The sequence below is a fragment of the Martes martes genome (genome assembly GCF_963455335.1).
Source record: "Martes martes genome assembly, chromosome: 2".
Lineage (NCBI taxonomy): Eukaryota > Metazoa > Chordata > Mammalia > Carnivora > Mustelidae > Martes > Martes martes.
The window spans coordinates 178,332,826-178,351,497 of record NC_137889.1 but is presented as its reverse complement, the minus strand read 5'-3'; the positions used below and the strand labels follow the sequence as shown (position 1 = coordinate 178,351,497).

General features: G+C 41.0%; 1 protein-coding gene across 1 annotated transcript in view; it reads right to left on the bottom strand.

The window, feature by feature from the left end:
- Nucleotides 1-17,508, bottom strand: part of ATP10D (ATPase phospholipid transporting 10D (putative)) — a 103,999-nt gene extending 86,491 nt beyond the window's left edge. Inside the window, exon 1 of the mRNA XM_080796926.1 lies at nucleotides 17,228-17,508. The gene's annotated coding sequence lies outside the window, so the exon portion shown is untranslated. The remainder of the gene's footprint in view (nucleotides 1-17,227) is intronic.
- Between the last annotated feature and the right edge of the window lie 1,164 nt (nucleotides 17,509-18,672).

Below are 18,672 nucleotides of genomic sequence, written 5' to 3'. Positions count from 1 at the left end.
ACAAGGTCTAGGACACACATGAGCGGGAGTGTGTGTGTGTATCACCTTCCCAGTCCCTCAGGAAGACAGCACCAGTTAGTAGTGCTGTCAGTTGTGAGGAATGTGGAACCTTCCAGTTCACAAGATTCTGGAACAAAAGCCCACTGCATTTTCAAATTCTTAGGCTGGAAGAGGGGCCCTGTGAGCACACAAGGGCACACAGGTCACTAACTAAGGGCTATCCAGAGGCTTTGCCTCTACTTCTTATTGTGCTGTTGAATCTGCACTTGGCCTGGCCTGGATTTGCTTCACATAATAACACAAACTGTCTGGGTGTATGCAATGTTCACATCCATTTGCAAAAAATAAAAGTACAGAATAATTCGCACAAGGCTATGAATATTGGTTATGGTAAGAATACAAAACAAGTAAAAGATGAACTTTGCTTTCTTCTCTTTGTCACAATGAAGATGTATTGATAATTTTCAAAAAATAAAGTTTTTGAAAGGAGAATCTATAATTGTTAGCTACAAAACAGCTCCATGTTGCCCTAAGCATTAGTTCTGCATGATGCTACATGAGCCAATATTCTACTCAAGCTAAAGAACAAAAAACAAAACAAACAAAAAAACATGAAGTTCTAAAATCTACAAGAGATCAATTTGAGTCACAAAATTAATTAAGGTCAGAAATAAAGAAATATAAACAAAGTACTGCTTATAAAGTAAGTACTGGGGCACCTGGGAGGCTCAGTCATCCAACTCTTGATTTCAGCTCAGGTCATGCTCTCAGGGTCGGAAGACTGAGGCCTGTGTCAGGCTCCACACTGGGCATAGAGCCTGCTTAAGATTCTCTCTCTCCCTCTCCCTCTGCCCCACCCCACGCATGCTCCCTCTCTCTCAAAAATAAACACATACATAAGTACATAAATAAAATAAGAACGAACACTTCTATAATGATTACTATTCATGAAATACACTCCCCATGTCATTATGACTTCCACTTTTCAGAGTAAGAAATAAAAGGCCTAAGGTTTTATAACTCAAGGCATGCAATGTTTTACTCCAAAGTCATGCCTCTCCAATTGTACAATACACTTCTTTAGAAATTTTAAAAACAAATATGGTCATTTAAAACCACATTATTTCTAATTAGTGTTTATTTTTTTTCTAGAAGGTATCAAAAAACCAAAATACTTCAATAACAGAGTGTGCCTAAAATAACATATCACACTCTGCTCCTTCTTGAACACAAATGTACTTGAAAGCAAACAGTTCTCAAAAACCCTGTTTCCCTTAATGAATACTTAATGAAAAGTTTGTAGCAAGGCAGATGACCAAAGGTAAATATGGGGTAATGAATTCCCTGGGGCCCAGTTAGTATTTAAAAATTTCTGAGGTCATCACCAACCAACAACTAACTTGAAATATACACATGAGCTCACTTGTCTGAAGGAGAAAAACATTCTTATGTACAGTCATTTCAGGATGCTGTATTTGTGACCGTCAAACTCCAGCATGCATTGGAGTGTCCTGAGCCACACCTCTGACTTTCTGATTCCACAGGTCTGGGGTGGGGGGAGGCGGCTCAAGAATTTGCAGGTCTAGGGGTGTCTGGGTGGCTCAGTCGGTTGGGTGTCTACCTTCAGCTTAGCTTGTGATCCCAGAATCCTGGGATCGAGCCCTGCACTGGGCTCCCTGCTCAGCAGAGAGCCTGCTTCTCCCTCTATCCTCTGCTTGTGCTCTCTCTCGCTCTCTCTCAAATAAACAAAATCTTAAGAAAAAAAAAAAAGAATTTGCGTTTCTAACACAGTTCCGGGTAGTGCTGGTGCTGCTCTTGAACTATACTTTGAGAACCACTACTCTTACTAAATCACTTTATTTCAAAATGTAAAGTTGAAATTAAGAGTGAACACTTTATCTGGTACTCCTCCTGTCATTGGCAAGCCCATCTCCTCCAAATACACAGACCAAGGCTATGTACCAATGACTTGACAGCCCATGCAAGCAGATACTCTCATCCAAGGCTAGAATTACCTAAAATTGTGAAGGTCTAAGTTTACACAAAAATCCCCAGAAGTTGGGGATGAGACCTACAGCACTGACTCTTTCTATGGATTTAATACCGTTATGGTCAGCTTCAGCCAACATTTCCATAGGCTCAGCAAGGGAGAAAAATAGGTCTTGACCTTGACAGACTTCCAATCTTCTTCTCAATCAAGATGAGAAAAATGAGAAAACCCTAACAAAATATCAAAGTTGTTATATGCTTGAGACCTTGGAAGAAAGACAAGTTATCTAACAGGGTCAGTTAAAAAAAAAAAAAAAGGCACTGTTTCATAGTAGACTCAGTAGACTCAAGACAGGAAGGTCTCCTTGACCTAGATGTCCGAGGTAGCTCTCCCTGAGGCACAGTGAGCCCTGATAAAATTTGGGGCTTATTCTACTCTGGGTCCTCTCTGCCCAATGCTCTATTAGAGGCTTATTGCCTTCAAGGAGACCAATTCCTTATCTGACAGGTAATAACGATGACAAAAATGATGCACCATTTGATATCACTGCTGGTTTCTTTGTTGCATCAGTTGCAAAAGGGACATGCTGGCATGGTTCCTTTACTAACTACTCTCCTTTGATTGAAAAGGAGAAAGGATTTTCATCACCCCACATAATCTTTGGAAAAATATGGACAGTTATAGATATACCTAATAGGGTTTGGTGATGACACGGGTCAATTTATTTAGTGGGAAAACTGGATCTTGAATAGCAAAGTCTCATAATTGTCAGTGCTCTCCAGCAGGCGGGAGGAATCAGATTTGCCAAATGAAGTCCTCTTGGAGTTCTGTGTGCTCTTTAATAGTTTCTATTAATTGTAACTTCTTGAACTAAAACCCCAGTAGAAGTTCATGTTCTTTGTTTCAGATGTATGCGAGAGCCAAAACATTGAACTGAAGTCATTACTTTGGATGATTGCCGATTGTTATCATGAAAGGGAGGTGCTGTATAGGCATATAAAAAATGAACCCACAGTATCTTTCATTTTTACCATAAATGAAGACATTGTTGTGATAGTTTTGTCATTCTTAGGGCCCTAAATGGGAAAAGGCCAACTCTAACCAAGCACGTAGCCCTTATGTACCTCTAGAAAAACATCGCTTAAGCCAAGTTCATTCATCCAACGTGACCTGAAAAGCAGACATGGAGGCTGATGCTGGGGAGACAGAAACAAAAGATACCATTCTACATCACAGCAGCGGCCTCTCACTGAGACCGAGGGAAGGAACCCTCCATAGCAAGAAGTGATGTGATTGATATCACTGCGGCTGAAGAGTCAAATCAGAAGTTTCAAATACATCATGTTTATTTTGAATGAAGAGAGACATATAAAATATGAGTGTGGTACCTAGATGCACGGTCTTATCCTGGGAAGAGTTACCCGTTCTTAATGTTTCCAAACACATTAAATATAAAGACATTCTTCAATCCTCTCATGTAAGAATAAAACACACATGGACACACATTCAGACACGGACATCTTTACCACCTTCTTCAATGTATCTCAGCTTTCCCTTGAAGGGACAACACCTCCAAATGAGTTTACCTTTTGTTGATGCTTCGGCTTCAAACTGGTTTAAGCTAGCAAAAAGGCAGGGAAAATGGTGCAGTTGTATAAATGTCCCTTTGTTACTGGAAACGTAAAAAAGCTAACCCATACTCATGGCAAGTTCCCAATATGTCTCTGTCTATTCTTAAAGTAGAAAAATCACACACGTGTCAAACATTAATGATAACGATCTTTAATACTGTGTCTTGACATTGGTTTTTCTAGATAGTACTCCTAAAATAGATGTCACTGAAATGACACAATAGCGTGTTTTTGAGATTTGATTATTCAACGCTAGCAAAATATTCCTCCAATAAACCTAAAATCATAACACTGTCTACCATTTATAAAGACAAGCTGAGCTCTGTGCTGGGAATAAATATATGATGAATTTAATCTTTACAACAAAGTGCATTATTATGATCCCCATAGAGGGCTGAAAACACAGAGGCTCAGAGTGGTTGAGAAACTCACCCAAGGGACACAGCTTGGTGAGTGGCTGACTACCCCAGCCTAATCCAAGTACTGCAATGGACTGAGAGCCCTGGTGGCTACTGTAGCTCTGACAAAGGACACAGACAACTGAGCAGTAAGTTGGCAGAAGGCACATAGCCTCTGGCTGCCTACCAAAGAACACAAGAATGGGAAGAAAGAAGAGGACTAGTATTAAAAAAGTGAGATGACGTCATTTAAGGGAAGAAAGAGCTGAAGATATACTTCGTATGAAGAACTTAAGTTAACAAATCAAATACTTGTATTTCATTTAAAAAATACTCATTTGATACATCCAACAGAAAGCTCTTTACATTTTTTGAAACATGATTCAGTATACACAAATAAAAGCTGCTGTTAAACGATTCCTTTTTAACCTGAGTTCAGAACTCTCTGACCCCACAGGGACCTGTAAGCAACTAAACCACGACCCTTCACTGCCCCCCTTCATGCATGGCCTCACTTCCCTTTACTCGGTTTCAATTTTACGGTCAACTCTGTTACCACTTCCATATATATTCTCTCTACCTCTTAACTCTGCTCTCCTTTCTTGGCAAGACTCTCACCCTAGTTGTATCCAAATCAGTTATATCTAAATCCCTCTTATACTCTGTGGTAGTACCTACAGGTGGGAAGTACCTGGAGACAGACACATAACCTCCCTGATCAGTGTCACTTTCAATTACTGACCATGAATCAGGAACTGGCCACACATGCTAACTGCAAGCACACGGCATTTCCACTCTGGTCATTTTCCCACTGTCACGACAAGTATTTCACACCTCCTTCTCTCACCTGCCCTATCTCCCTCCTGACTTACCTCCTGCCGAGGACCTTGTTTCCATTGTACTGAGGAAACCAAAGTCATCAAACCAGAACTTCTACAGGTTCCCCCCAGGTAACTGTCCTCCAGCCCAGACATCCCGAAACCCCAGACTCATGCATCTGACTGCCAATGAGGCAGCCCATCATGTCCATAACATGAACAGAACTGTGCTGCTCCCCCCAAAACTGCTTCCTCCACAGATCAGCCCTATCAGGTGATGGCCATCCCACCCTTCCAGATCCTCAGTCACCCACCAGATCCTCTGATTCAGCCTGGGGTCCTGTCCTTTCCTCAAAACCCACATCTATGGGTGTCTGAGTGACTCAGCCAGTTAAGCATCTGGCTCTTGATTTTGGCTCAGGTCATGATCTCGGGTTGTGAGATGGAGCCCTGAGTCAGGCTCCGTGTTCAGCTTGGAGTCTGCTTAAGGTTCTCTCCCTCTCCCTCTGCTCCCCCTCACCCCGGCTCATGCTTGCTCTCTCCCTCAGAAAAACAAACAAACAAAAAACCCACATAGAGTCAGTCAGCAAATTCTCTTGGCTCTTCCTTTAAAATGTATCCAGAATCTCACCGCTTGGCACCACCACTGCCACCATTACCTAGTCCAGTTCAAACCCAAGTTACATCCCGAATTTTCCACAATCTAAAACGCTCCAGAGGTTCTCATCTTAATTATGAGAACAGCTGTCAGGGTCACATGATTCTGCCTCCCAAAGTCCTCTCCAGTCTATTACCCTCCCCTCCTTCACGCCACCCCCTACAGCCTACCCCCCAGCAATCCCTGTCCTCCTTCCCAGTTTTATTTTTCATAGGACTTTTGCATCACTGTTTAACATCACAAAATTATTTTTGTATTTTGGCTCTTCTTGTCTCTCCTCTTCATTAGAGAAGGAATTTCTATCTTTTTTGTTCACTGATGCAACTAGGCCTAAAAAGTTATCAGGCACAGAGTAGACTTTCAATATGTATTTGCGGAATGAACATATGAATGGAGCCACTCCCCTCAGATACGCAGCGAAAACCAGAATACCCGTAACAATCCTGTATATACCACCTCCACAAATTATAAAAACTTAGTTATTTCATGATCTCACTATATCTTTTATTGAAAGTTATTAGAATTTCATATTAAGATTTATAGCATGTAGGGGTACCTGGGTGGCTCATTCGGTTAAGCATCCGAGTCTTGATTTGGGCTCAGGTCATGATCTCACAGTGGTGAGACTGAGCCCTACACTGGGTTCTGTGCTGAGCGTGGAGCCTGCTTAAGATTCTCCCTCACCCTCTCCCTGTCCCTCCCTCCTGCTTGCACACACACACACTCTCTCTCCCTCAAAAAAAAAAAAAAAAAAAAAAAGATCTAAAACATGGAACCCTAAAATGACCACTAACAAGATTATGCAACAAGAAGACATGAAAAAGGAAATAAAGGGGCGCCTGAGTGGCACAGTCGGTTAAGTGTGTGACTCTTGGTTTCAGCTCAGGGTGTGACCCCAGGGTGGTGGGATCAAGGCCCACACTGGACTCCCCGTGGTCGGCTTAAAATTTCTCTCCCTCTCCCTTTGCCCCTCCCCACTGCATACTATTTCTCTCTAAGATAAATAAATTTAAAAAATCTTTTAAAAAATGAACATTTAAAAAAGGGAACTAAAACAGACAGACCCTAAGAAATATAGCTGAGGGATTTGAATCTCACGGTCATAAAACTCTCAAGGAGGAAGTTCTGTGAAAACTATTTAAAGTAAAAGTATTTAAAGAGGATAAGGCTTAGCAACTTAAATAGAAAATTCATGATTTTAAAGCTGGAAAAAAATTTTAAAAATCCAACTAAATACTTTACACACAAGAAAACTGAGATTCAGAGACATTGACTCAACTCATTATTATACATCAAATTAGTCACATAAAATAACTGACCTGTTCTCTCCATTCCATTTTATTACTCATTCATATATATGTAGGCTTTTATTAATTCCTAAACTGCACATTATTTACAAACATGTCATAAATGATTTAAGTCATAGTTTTTTTTTTTTTTTTTTTTTTTTAAAGATTTTATTTATTTATTTGTCAGAGAGAGAAAGAGCGAGAGAGCACAGGGAGACAGAGTGGCAGGCAGAGTCAGAGGGAGAAGCAGGCTCCCTGCCGAGCAAGGAGCCCGATGCGGGACTCGATCCCAGGACGCTGGGATCATGACCTGAGCCGAAGGCAGCTGCTTAACCAACTGAGCCACCCAGGCGTCCCTAAGTCATAGTTTGAATACAAGATTTTATGTTTGCTAAAATTTTGTATGATAGCGTGCTGAGACTACATTTAACTAAAATTTATTCACATGTGTATCTATCTTAAAATTTTTACAGCTCGGGATGCCTGGGTGGTTCAGTGGGTTAAGCCACTGCCTTTGGCTCAGGTCATGATCCCAGGCTCCTGGGATCGAGTCCCGCATCGGGCTCCTTGCTTGGCGGGGAGCCTGCCTCTCTCTCCACCTCTGCCTGCCTCTCTGCCTGCTTGTGTGCTTTCTCTCTCTCTCTTTCTGACAAATAAATAAATAAATAAATAAAATCTTTAAAAAAAATTTTTTTTACAGCTCATTTGGAGGATCTACCCTCCTATGTCATTTTTATCCTAACTAGTCCTATTATCTCTCACAATAGCCTACTTTTTACATTGATATCTTATAAAAGCAGTATCAGAAAAAAAAACTTCACCACTTCACCAGTAGCCTAAACTTCCAACTTCACCGGTAACCTAAAAAAAGCAATTAAAGCAGAGTTAATATTTTTTTTTGGTACTAAATACAGCAAAGAATTTCTTTATTCATGATGCTCAATGAAAGCAAGCTTTCATTTCGTGCTGGGGTAATCTAGACTGCTTCTTTGCTTCTTTGGAGCCAAAAGGTACTATTCCTTAAAATGTTCATCCTTTTTGGCCCTGAGCAGAAAGATGATCAATTCAGCACTAGAAGGGGCACTAATCCAAGTGTCCGGAAAAAGAGAAATTGTTAAATTGTGGTGTATCAATGGCGATGTTTCTAGGAAGAAGTTGCTGTGGCTGAGGTCGAAGAGGTTGCCGCCTGTGTTCACCTCAAGCATTTAGATGGATTCCTGTCTCACACTGAGGTCTTCCATCCATTTTGAGTCTATTTTTGTGTGTGATGTAAGGAAATGGGGAAGCAGGGGGCAAAAATGAACTACTGGTACTTCATCAAGATCAAAAGATTTCTGCACAGCAAAAGAAACAGTCAACAAAACCAAAGACAACCAATGGAAGGGAGAAGATACTTGCAAATGACATACAGATAAAGGGTTAATATCCAACATCTGTAAAGAACTTATCAAACTCAATACCCAAAGAACAAATAATCCAATCAAAAAATGGGCAGAAGACATGAACAGACATTTCTGCAAAGAAGACATCCAGATGGCCAACAGACACATGAAAAAGTGCTCAGCATCACTGGGCGTCAGGGAAATACAAATCAAAACCACAGTGAGATACCACCTTTCACCAGTCAGAATGGCTAAAATTAACAAGTCAGGAAACAACAGATGTTGGCAAGGATGTGGAGAAAGGAGAACCCTCCTACACTGTTGGTGGGAATGAAAGCTAGTGCAGCCACTCTGGAAAACAGTACGGAGGTTCCCCAAAAAGTTGAAAATAGAGCTACCCTATAACCCAGCAATTGCACTACTGGGTATTTACCCCAAAGATACAAATGTAGTGATCTGAAGGGGCATGTGTGCCCGAATGTTTATAGCAGCAATGTCCACAATAGCCAAACTATGGAAAGAACCTAGACGTCCATCAACAGATGAATGGATAAAGAAGATGTGGTATATATACGTATAAAGGAATACTATGCAGCTGTCAAACCTTGCCATTTGCAACCATGTGGACAGAACTAAAGGGTATTATGCTAAGCGAAATAAGTCAATCAGAGAAAGACAATTATCATACAATCTCTCAGATATGAGGAATTTGAGAAGCAGGTCAGGGGGTTGTGGGAGGTAGGGAGGGGAAAAAATGAAACAAGATGGGACTGAGGAGGAAGACAAACCATAACAGATTCTTAATCTCAGGAAATTAACTGAGGGTTGCTGGGGGGTGGAGGGGGAGGGATAGGGTGGCTGGGTTATATGCTATGGGAGTGCTGTGAATTGTGTAAGACAGATGCTTCACAGACCTGTACCTCTGAAGCAAATAATACATTATATGTTAATTTAAAAAATTGTGGTATACCTAAATGGAAATACAACAGAGCTGTTCAAAAAGTATTCAAATGAGTTTTTATTAAAAAAATGTCTGGGGGTGGGATGCCTGGGTGCCTCAGTGGGTTAAGCATCTGCCTTTGGCTCAGGTCATGATCCCACAGTCCTAGGATTGAGCCCTGTGTTGGGCTCCCTGCTCAGTAGGGGAGTCTGCTTCTCCCTCTCCTCTGCCCTACCTGCAACTCATGAGTTCTCGCTCACTCTCTCTCAAATAAATAAAATCTTTTAAAAAATTGGGTTTATAAGGTTTTAATCCATGATTAAGACCTATATACCAGTATGAACTCATCTATAGACTATATAAACTATATATATACATATATATATGTATGTATATATAAAAAATAAATTTTTAAACTACTAACACTGGTTATTTTGCAATGGTAATTAATAAATAACTTTTAAACATTTTTTGTACCTATGAAAATACGTTTTTTTCCTATGAAAATACGTTTTTACTTTATCATTAAGAAAGAGATCACTATTTTAGTGAAAAATTATTCTAAAACTAATCCTACTAAACATGTCCAACGTCAATCACAAAGCCAAATGCTTATGGTAGAGAAAAGGATACATGGAAGTTAGTGTATTGCTTCTACATTTAAGATTCAGCGAAAAGATACAATCCTTTAAGTTTCTGTTTTAAGAACAACTTTATAAAATGCAAGACAAGCGTGCTGCTTCAACTCTGAAAAAGATATTCACGTCCAAGTCCACAAGCAGCACGTGTATCATACTAATAATACTTGATATTATGTCAGGGACAACAGAAACATAAGTGAGAATATAAGCTTCATCATAAAGCCAAATATGTGTGCCCCTGCCAAGAAATCTTGAACGTAATTAAAAATGTTGCAAAGCCACCTCAAGCATTCAGGTTTTCTTTAGACAAAAGACCAATACTAAAAATCTCATAGATGTAGGTGGCTAAGTTTTAAGATAGCTTACTTAAATGCCCAGGTAGCTATGGGACATTGTCTTCTTTATGAAAATTAGGTGAAATAGAATTTTTTTAAAAGATTTTATTTATTTATTTGACAGACAGAGATCACAAGTAGGCAGAGAGGCAGACAGAGAGAGAGGAGGAAGCAGGCTCCGTGCGGAGCAGAAAGCCGGATGCGGGGCTCAATCCCAAGACCCTGGGATCATGACCTGAGCCGAAGGCAGAGGCTTTAACCCACTAAGCCACCCAGGTGCCCTGTGAAATAGAATTTAAATAGTCTTCTGCAAAAAGTTTAATGGGGGGGGGGCAGCACCTGGCTGGCTCAGTTGGTATAGCATGATTGATTGATTGATTGGTACTCATGGTACTCTTGATTGATTCTTGATCTTGCGGTTGTGAGTTCAAGTCCCATGTTGGGTATAGAGATTACTTAAAAAAATATAAATCTGGGGCACCTGGGTGGCTCAGTGGGTTAAAGCCTCTGCCTTCGGCTCGGGTCATGGTCTCAGGGTCCTGGGATCGAGCCCCACGTCGGGCTCTCTGCTCAGCAGGGAGCCTGCTTTCCCTCTCTCTCTGCCTGCCTCTCTGCCTACTTGTGATCTCTGTCTGTCAAATAAAAAAAAATAATAATAAATAAATAAATAAATAAATAAATCTGCAAAAAGTTTAGATAATCGTTGAAGTAAAACACATTATACTTAAGTAGGGCATATACATTTCCAGACATAAAAGTAATCTTAATCTCAAAAACAAGTCATTATACTTTTCAAATATCACCTTCATTGCTCTATATCTCAGAAAATTAAAGTCAGCGAGGAGGAACAAAGAATTGAAGGTCAGGTTTTAAATTCTTTTTTTTTTTTTTAAGATTTTAATTATTTATCTGACAGTGAGAGAGAGAGCGTATATACGCACAAGCAGGACGAGCTGCCAATAGACAGAAGGAGAGGGAGAAGCAGACTCCCCGCTGAGCAGAAAGCCACACCCACATGGGGCTTGATCCCAGGACCCCAGGATCCTGACCTAAGCCGAAGGCAGACACTTAACCAACTGAGCTACCCAGGTGACCCCAAAATCATTTTTAATGAAGTGACAACTGATATTAACCACTAAAACAAACAAAAATCTCTGCCTCCTAGGAGCTTACCTTCTAGTGTTCATTTGTTTTACTTTCTTTTAGGCACCATGCTGGGTATGTCGGAAAAAGAACAAAAGTGCCCAGCACAGGTCAACATAATTCAACAACAAAAAGGTAACACTGGTGTAATCATACAGTATCAAAATTTAGAAAGCAGTGGGACACCTGGGTGGATCCGTCTGTTAAGCCGCTGCCTTCAGCTCAGGTCATGATCCTGGGGTCCTGGAATCAAGTTCCACATCCGCTCCTTGCTCAACAGGAAGCCTGCTTCTCTCTCTGCCTCTGCCTGCCTCCTCTGCCTGCTTGTGCTCGCGCTCTCTCTCTCTCTCTCTCTCTCTCTGAGAAATAAATAAATAAGTAAATTCTTAAAAAAAAATTTAGAAAGCAGAAAGACCTATGAGAAGACATGACTGAGGTTGGAAGACAGATAGGGAGTGGAGGGTAGGCTTCTGGGGAGAGAGAGCATGTTAAATGAGCTTCGGGAAAGGTCTACAATCTGAGAGGAGAGATTTGTAGATGAAAAACTGATTTTTACCTTTTCTATGATGAAGAATTTATACTTAGTTTGAAGGAAATAGGAAATGATCGAAGACATTTGTGAGGGTGTGATAATGGGCATTTAAAGGATTTCTTTGCAAGAAGTTGAAAGACACATTGGAATGGAGCGGAAAGGGTAGGGAGACTGGACTGGAAAAAGGGAGCAATGTGCTTCAGAACACAGTTGACCAGTAACCTACCGAGAAGTGGTATCGTTAGAGATTTCCAAAGGTAACTCTGAGCACACCCCTGTGACAACAACAGCACCAATGGCTGGCAAGGGCAACAGGGTAACAACCTGGCCGGAACCACTCTCTGATTCCCCACTATACCTCCTGTCCTCTGCCCAGTACCAATACTGCATCCTTAACACCAATACTGCATCTGTCCACACATCCCTAGCAACACCCTGTCCCCCTTGACCATGACCTAAATCCAGCAGGCAAAAGTGTGACAAATTGGGCACTGGGGACCACGATATTCCCTCTTTTGCACTAGCTTAGCTTAAATGAAATGTTACAATATGAGAGAGGGAAGACAGTACAGGACTCTGAGTAAGAAGTATTTTTTAAAATTCCATTTTCCCGGGGTGTCTGGGTGGTTCAACGGGTTAAGCATCAGACTGCTGGTTTCAGCTCAGGTCATGATCTCAGAGTTCTGAAATGGAGGCCCCCCTCCCCCTGCTTCTGGTGCCACACTCATTAGGAGGCTGCTGGAGATTCTCCCTCTCCCTCTGCACACCCCCCTGATCACCCCCAAACTCCCTCCCCCCACCCCACTCACTCTCTAAACAAGCAAACAAATAAACGAACAAATAGTAAAATAAAATTCTATAGCCCCGTTGAAAATATTTCACTTTTCTCTCAGTCCCTGGTTTAGGAACCTTTGAAGTATAGTAAGAGCCCAGAATCAGGCATTTTTCTAACCTGGCAAAGCAGAAATGTTGTTTTGTCAGCTGAAGGGCATCATGGGTAAGTAGACAGAATCTTTGTGATAAACATATGACAACACCTCTTTAGGAAAGACTTCAGTGAAGAAAGGATTTATAAATTAAGATTTTTAACTATAACGTTCAGTGTATTGTTATAGCCTGTAAGGGAAATGAGAATGTTTTTAAATAGGGCAAATTTTGAGAACAATAACTTGAAGTAAAAGAGTTCACAACATTTTTGGATAATTTTTTAAAATCTGAGAGAGAGAGAGGGAGAAAGAGCACAAGTGGGATGAGGGTCTGAGGGAGAAGCAGACTCCCTGCCGAGCAGAGCCAAAGAGACATGGGGCTCCACCCTGGGACTCTGGGATCACGACCTGAGCCAAAAGGAGACACTTAACTGACTGAGCCACTCAGGTGCCCCAACATTTTTGGATAATTTAAAACTGATTTTCACCTTCTTTCCCTTAAGCGACTCTGATTTTCTTATTGCCTTTCCTACATAAAGAGTTGAAATTTTACAAATTTGTTTTGCTAACAGAAATACAGTCGTAGGGGGCCTGGGTGGCCCAGATGGTTGAGCATCTGCATTTGGCTCAAGTCATCTCCAGGTCCTGGGATGGAGCCCCATGTCAGGCTCCCGCCTCAGTGGGGAGTCTGCTTCTCCCTCTCCCTCTGCAGCTCCCCCTGCTTGTGCTCTCTCTCTCTCCATCTCTGTCCCTGTATTTCTCTCAAATGAATAAATAAAATCTTAAAAAAAAAGAAAAGAAAAACAGTCATATTACCCTCCTCTTCCTCATTCAGAAAGGCCTTAAATGGAGTAAGTAGATTTTAGAAAAGGAAATTAGGGAGTGTTTAATTAAAGCCTAGTGGCTTGGGCCCCAAGCAGATGTGATCAACAGGAAATGAAAAGGAATAAATCTTTCATCAGTCCAACACTGCTTATTATTTCAGAAAACAGCTGGGGGCAGAAGAGTGAATGTGACTAGAATAAGTTTTATCTTGGGATTTCCCTTATAATCCAAATGTTTTCACCAGTTAATATCATCTGTGACAACATACCTGACATGGGATTACCCACACAGAGACTACAGAGGCTTTATGCAAGAAAAGGAAAACGACTATCATCTATGTGCTCTTCGTTCTAGGAAGAATTGCTTTATTAGGATAGTGACTTGTTTTTCCTGATAACGAAAATATATCATAGAAATTTTAGAAACTACAGATTAATACCATGAGAAAAAACAGAAACCACCCAGAACCCCGCTACCCACACATAAGTAACATTAACATTTGGTTTATTCTCCACCAATAAAGTAGTTCGTGTGCATAGATTGGATTTTTTTTTTCAAAAGTAAGATTTTGTAACTTTTCATTCCTCCTATCACAAACATTTTTCCATGTCATGAAAAAGCCTTCCTTCCCAACAACTTCACACATTTTGATTGGCTTTCCATGTTTGTCAATGCGATGTGTAAAAATGTGGTAACTTACTGCTCTGCTGAGTATTCTCCGAACAGAGGGAGGAAACATCCCTCTGCTCTCAACCTTAAAAAAAGCCCATTTTTCCCTTTTGTGCGTGCCCATTTATGCTTATTTTTTCATTGAGCATAATTTTTCACGTGGGTGTCTATCTCTCATTGTGTTTTATCCTATCTTTTGAAAGGGTTTACTAGTATATAAAATGTAGACCTTAGAGTTTTAATTTCAGTTTTGGTATTTCTTGGCAATATTTTTTAAAACAGCATTTTTGTGATTATAAAAATAATAGTTCTTGTAGGAGATTTGGGAATATGAGGAAAAATATTTTTAAAAAGCTGTAACTCTACCACCTCGAAATCCAATTTCTTTTTCATATATGTCAGTGAATATATCCATTGATACAAACAGGAACTTGTAGGCAAACAGGAAGTACAACAATCTTGTTCAATGTTGTCCAAGATTTGTTAATTTCGAAAAAATGCCTGACATGTAGTAAGGACTTAACATTTGAAAAAATGGTATATTTCAAAATTATATTTTACAAATTCAAGATAATAGTGTTAAATTTTGCTTTTTTACTCAATATGCAAGGATCTGTCAAAATCATGAAATTTTTTCAAAACTATTTCTGAAACCGAATTTTATCAACATAGATATACAATACATTAATTTAAGAACTCTGCTACAGGGGCTTTATTATGTGTTGTTTTTTTTTCATATTACAGACACACTGTAATGAACACGTTCATAAATCTTCCTATAAAATTCAGATGATTTCCTTGGTATGTATTTCTAGACCCAGGATTATTGAGTCAAAGCTTACAAAGATGTACAGGTTTTAATACATTTTCCAATACTACTGCAAATCGTTATATGAATATACCCTTCACTTAGAAGCATAAAGAAAGATTCCATGGAGGCCACAACTCTTCTACGAAACTAGTACCACTATTACATCTTACTCTAATAGTGCTATATTTCCATGAAAATTGTTGTTTCTATGGCTAAGATAATTTCTGAAGTGAAGTATTAAGTCCATCTTAGATAATAGGAAGGGAATAATGTCTCCAAGCAAATACACTCACTTCAGCCCTCTCCTGAAGCTTTAAGGAAAGCTGCTCAACTATGGCCCAGGAATGGTGACAGCACCCAGCATGCACGTTATTATCCCAAGAGTTGATCAACAGATTCTCCATTTTTTTCAAGCATGGACAAGAGATTAAATTTATCTTCACCAACACCCTGGGTTTTGGGAGCATGTCCTTTGATTTTCCTTCATTAAAAAGACTACTTCTAACTAGATCAGACAATGACTAAATCATGTACTGAAGCCTTCAATATGCGAACATTTTTTACCTCTTATTTTAAAAACTGATTGTAAAAAGTTTGTCTAACCAATGAGTCATTTCCTTCATTTTAATGACATCAAAATAAAAAATATCCTACTCAATTTCTAGTTAGATTCACTAAGTAATTGCATTGAAAAGTATTTGGTTCTTGCTATGGGAAGGTCAAGCATTCCCGAAACCTGGGATTTTTTTTTTTTTAAAGATTTTGAGAAAGAGAGGGAGAGAGAAAGAGAGAGCACGTGTGTGCGAGCCCAGGCACGCACCAGCACATGAGCAGCGGGAGGGGCAGAGGGAGAGAGAGAAGCGGACTCCAAGCTGAGCAAGGAGCCTGACACAGGGCTCAATCCCAGGATCCCAGGGATCAAGACCTCAGCTGAAGGCAGATGCTTAACCAGTTGAGACACCCAGGCACCTCTGAAATCCCATTTTAGACTGCTTAGATGCTCCATTTCTTAATATAATTTAGCAGGCATGAAATTAGCAGTTAGTGTCATTTTTTAAACTCCCTAAAACTTTGTGAATGTTGCCTAGTTGTTTTTCAATATATGCAGTATGATCTCATTTTTATAAAAACAAGCTATTTCCATGTAGGTATGTAATATGTATTCGTAATGAGACTAGCGAAGAGTCCAGAAGGAGCAGACATTTATCTCTTGGGGGTAAGCTGGAGTGCAGGCTCACTCTGCGGCACTGAATGAGTTTACAAGTGATGATGTTTCACATGTCTGCTCTTAACAAACCAAAGTGTTTTGTTGTTGTTTTGTTTTGATGATGGGACTCTTCACAGAAATTTGACCTAGCCCAGTATAAAAATTACTGTCTCCTCTGGAGCTTTCTGATAACAGCAATCATTTGATGGATAAGGCACCCTATTCTTGTGGATCAATCTCTCCAGGCTGATCAGAGTCAGAGGCTTGCTTTCAGAGTATAGAACAGTTTTCTCCTTGCCAAGAACTACCATGGAAAGAAGCAGGAAGAAACTTTGTGGTCTTATTGAGGGAACATTCTGTAGAACAGCCGACTTCGCATGCCTTTATAATTAAGGGTAGTTTAAATATATTCTTGTTAAAGTCACAGAGGTTCGATGCTCCAAACCGGAAGGTTTCACTAATCAACCCGATGTCTCTCTGCTGTACATCTAAAGTATGACTATGTTTTACAACGTAAGAGGAAGGATGCTCCAAACTATATCTGCCAAGTTAGTGTGTGCGGGGAACGCGGGGTTTTTTTACAGCACTCCTTTGAAAACTATTTCTGAGCAAACTTCAGCACAAACACCTTTTCCTTCCTAAGGAACAAACCCTGTTTATTTACCGGGTTAAAAAACTTCAACCCCCATGCTCTTCGCTGCCTTTGAGACAAAGCCAAAACTGCCCTAAATGGTCCCATTTCACCAGGTGACAAAAGTGTGTATGCGCGCGCGCGCATAATCTGCCTTTTCACAAATCCCAGCACTCAGAACAGATAAAATAATTCCTCTTTTGAAATAAAAATCAAGAGACTGAAAATGATGTGTTTCTCTTTTTTTTTTCAAACTCAACAACAGCCCTAAAATCTCCCTTTGAGACCCTCCACCAAACCTGAAAGCAGTTACTGGGGAAGCGGGAGAGGAACAGGGGAAGGGAGCGAGGAGTAGGGTGAGAAGTGAAACGGCAGACAGTGCCAGGGGTTGGCTCGCTCACCCTTCTCAATTCCTCCTCCCTCGGCACACATCACAGCATGACGGTCGCGACTCTCACGGTGCAAGAGAAAAACCCGGCACAAATCCGAAGAGTGCCAGCGGGTTACGCTCCTACGCCAGCCATTTGCTTTCGCGAAGGCGGGTGGGGGAGGTCGGAGGGGGGACGAAAATCAATTCTCGGAAGACAGCCCCCAAACTCCCTCGCCCAAGCCGGAGGCAAACCACGACCGCCTCCTCCTGCCCTCCCGGCAGGGTTCCGGAGCCGCCGTGGTTCCGCGAACTGCCAATCGCCCGTCGTCCCGCCTCCCGTGACGTAGGGGGCGTGGCCTGGAGGAGGCTGGCTTCCTCCCTGGCTACTGGAGTGCACTGCTCTCTCTCTGACTGTCCAGAAGAGATGCCCCGGTGGTCAGGGGCTTTTATAGTTCCACCCCAGCCACTTACACTACCTTGAAATGATTGGCAGTTATTTTGTGGAGGCTAAAGGGATCAAATCTAAACATTTAATGTTACCGTTTTATAACTGGGAAAGAAATTGAGAAGACCACAATTTTGATTTGGTCTTTTTCCCCCTAACTCCTTCCCTCATTCAGTGGAATGTGCTCTGTCCATATACCTGCCATGGTCTGTTAGCTGAAAACTTAAGGCTTTCAACAATTTTTTTTTTCTCCAAAATAAATTTCCAGCAACCCATTTGGTCTCTCAAAACTTCTGACCAACTCAGTGCTTTGAGAAAGGATAGAGAACTGGGAAAAGACAGAACCAATAATGGCAATAATTCAGATGGAAACCTAATCATCTCTGGCTGCCAGTTGTTTTATCCCGCTGACCTCCACAACTCTTTTGTACATCTTACATTCTCAAATGTTTCTCAGATGTGTAGCGAAAAATGAAGGAAACTAAAGGTTGATACAAATGTTTCACTAACAGTGAAGAGATCATCAGGGCGGACTCTTGCATCCGCTTGGGAGGCTGGCAAACTCTCCCAGACCGGGCTGGAGAGGCCAAACAAGTTCCTGCACCCACTGAGAAGGTGCGTCTCCCAGAGGCAAGAAACAAGTTCTGGGTGTGGCTTCCTGGGATGGCTGAATCTGGAAACCTCCTTCTGCAGGCAAGGGCAAATCTCGAGTTTAGTCAACTCTGGGAATAAATCCAACTTCATTGAGCAGACGGTCATTTAGGTGGCCTCTGAATTCCAGGCCTGGGTAGCATTTCTTGCAGTCATGAGAGTGTCCCTAACGTGATTTAAGACTAAACAAATCTTCTACAAAATTTAACAAATTTTCTAACTGACAGCCAGTTAGGAGACCTTTACATTTAAGATAAGCCTCCCAGAGTCTCCCCAGTCAGCACTGATGCTGTAATCTCAGTGGAGGGCCTTCCTGGGAGGATGCATACCACAATAATTCAGGCAGGCAGCTGGTATTTGCAGCCTGTTTGGATTGCTTA